At 45.9% G+C, this 2957-nt stretch overlaps 1 non-coding gene across 1 annotated transcript; it reads right to left on the minus strand.

The window, feature by feature from the left end:
- Nucleotides 1-545: 545 nt before the first annotated feature.
- On the minus strand, nt 546-714 carry LOC149358058 (U1 spliceosomal RNA). Its single transcript, XR_016291987.1, has one exon. It is a non-coding gene; the product is annotated as a U1 spliceosomal RNA (small nuclear RNA).
- Between the last annotated feature and the right edge of the window lie 2243 nt (nt 715-2957).

Consider the following 2957-nt stretch of genomic DNA (forward strand, 5'->3'; position numbering starts at 1 on the left):
TCCACCAGTGTCGCACGACACAAGCACACAGCCGTTCGCGTACACTCTCTTTTCACCGGCATGCACTTTGCTACTCGCTCAATGGCTTCTTCCTTAATTAGTGTCGATCTAATTGTGCACAAACTCATTAGCAAAGCGTCGTAAGCTGCCGCATTGCGTCAACGGCCATACGATATGGGCCAACATATAAAGATCCGCTTTAATCAAAGTGTAATAACGTGCCTGCGGGCCCTAGGGGTAGCGTGTCTTGCTCGCGATAGTGGAATGTTTCTTGATGTCCGATAGGGAAGGTGTGATTGAAATTACAACGGAATAGCGTGCTCAGTAGTCCGCGTCTGTGCGGGCCAGTTACGCGAATGTTTTCATACCTAATAAATGAGCTGGAGCGGGCCAGCCGCTCCGTTCTTGAGAGCAGTCTGTGTTGTTATCCGACTGAGGGGTTCCTGTACAGCCACCGCTGGGAGAAGCACGAGTGTCGCCGAGGAATAAAGATAAGCGCACTTCTCCGGTGCATATAACATTCCGATTTTTGGATTTAAAACATGATAGGGCGCCGCGCGCACGCAGCCCCCCCCCCCACTACCAAAAATTGCATGCTCCGCCTGCCTCGATTGAAGCAGTGGCAGGGATCAGCGCAGGCGCAGTGCAATGCCCACGCCTCGCCCTGGAGGGTCCTCCGCCCTGACCGAGGACATCTCAGCACCAGGTAAGTATGGCGGTGAGATGAAAGGCCCAACGAACCCATTGTCTGCGACCGCTATACAGTTGGTAGTGCGTATTGTGTTATGAGTAAATTATAAATTCTAGAATACAGCATAGAGCATAAAGTACGTAAGGTAGTAATACAGCATAAAGCAGTTAATGTTTTTAACTCATATGACCATGCATCTGTAAGTGAGCTCGTGAGGCGAAGTGGGTTACCCCCAGTCGTTCAGCGCAATCGTGTTTGTCGACTAAAGTTTTTCTTCCAGCTTATAAAAGCTCATTATAAAGTTAATACTTCTTAATATTTGCTTACTCCTCAGATAATAAAACGAGACAAAGGCAGGCACTAACAATAACCCCTTTGAACGCGCGAAATAACTGCTTTAAATATCTTTTCCGATAACAATTACTGATTGGAATAAACTTAATAGCGAGACTGTTAATCATAATTCTTTGCTGATGTTTGAAATGTGCCTGCAAATGTCATGAATTTGAGTGTGTTTGTATGCTTGTATTTTGTTTTTGTTGTTTTTTCACCCTGCTATGATCTGTACTAGATCGCAGTGTCTATAAACAAATAAAAATTGTAAAGCGTTAAATTCAAGCATTCTAGCTTTTAGTCGTCGCTTAGCGCGAGACCGTTAGTTACTGTGGTGCTTTCTGAGCCTTAATTAACTGCGAAGTTGTTTAAACTTACCTGAAACGATTCAATATCTGCAGCGGCATGATCTTGCTCGCGTAAATCGCAAAGCTAACGTAAAAATGCACCTTTCATTTGACAAACGTTCCGTGGACATCAAGAGATATTGTTTTCACTCGCCCAACGGCTGTGTTCGTCGGACGAAAGCTCATAAAGAACAGCCATGACAGCAAAATGCTTTCCAACGTCGCGATGCCCAACCGCATTTTCATTGCTGTGAGAATTTTCGAAGCCTTTTGAATAAGCAGGACGAAATGGCAACCGTCATGCACACTTGCGCTGCCGATGCTATTGCGAATACTGAAACATAGCTTACCTCGGAACAGAAGATGGGGAAATCCAGCTCTGGAAAGAATGTTTCCTGCTTCGAAAAGACCGACAAAACAAAAGAGGCGGCGGTCTTCTCAACGACGTGGCGAAAGCACATCCGCGCAAAACTTATTCCCGTAGATTGTGCACAGGAAATTTTGTGGGTTGCATGGTATCTGCCGGTCACTACGCTCCTCATCGATGCCTGTTATCGACCTTGTGATCATTCTGCGAACTTTGCTGATGAACTGTATGACGTATTATCACATGTGCAAAACCGGCATGCAAATGCACCCCTTCTACTTGGGGGTTATTTCACTTTTCTGAATTTTATTTGCCAAGATGGTCCGCCTGTGGGCACACGCCCTTTCGAATGAATGTAATCTTGGTTAACGTTTTTTGACTGTTTCAATTGACACAGACTACAAGGTCAGTTGGCATAGGTCACGAAGGCGAGACTCGATAGCGGTCTAGAACCAAGTGCCAGCGACATCAACGGGGCAGAGGAAATGAAGCGCCACAATTGTCGCTGAAGACGACACAAATAAGAGAAAAATAAATGTTTATATATTTGTGGTCTTTTTTTTCTATTCAAGACAGCACTTAATGCTTATATAATTAATGCTTTTTAATGCTTTTATAAATGTTTTAGTCGTGTACATTTGTTGAAATACACAGGGTCAATCACACTTAGAGGGAACACGGCTTCGTGTGGCTGCTCACATGCGGAGCACTATTGCGACCAAGCCTGTGGCAGACCCGTGCAAAGGGGAAGATGGCACGAAGCACCACGTCGAAATTCCTCTTCTCGTGCGCCACTCTGCATTGATTCATGAACGGGTTAGATGCAATGGCACTCCGCAGGTACGTGGCCACGCGGAGCCGTGTTCCCTCTTAGTGTGACTGACCCTGTACAACGCTTTTTTTTCATAAAAAAATATTTATATTCGCGTGCCCTCACAGCACAGGCGGGCGCAGCGGCTCTTGTGTCATTCACCTTGACTTTTCTGCTGATCGCTCGTTGCTAGCTATATACCGTCCTTAGCCGGCGTATCTCGTCATCTCGTGACTTCATTCCATGGGGCTGCCCGCCTTTTATCAATGTTAAGTTGAAGCGCTTGGTTACTTTTTGTTCTGGTGCTGCGGTCTCGTCGGTAACATGTGCGCGCTTGTTTTTTGCAATACCAGCCGCAGTTACAGACCCACGGTTTTGATGTTGCTGATTTCGGAAAGCCGGTGTAGT

This window comes from Amblyomma mixtum, chromosome 3, assembly GCF_055824585.1.
Source record: "Amblyomma mixtum isolate Tamu chromosome 3, ASM5582458v1, whole genome shotgun sequence".
Lineage (NCBI taxonomy): Eukaryota > Metazoa > Arthropoda > Arachnida > Ixodida > Ixodidae > Amblyomma > Amblyomma mixtum.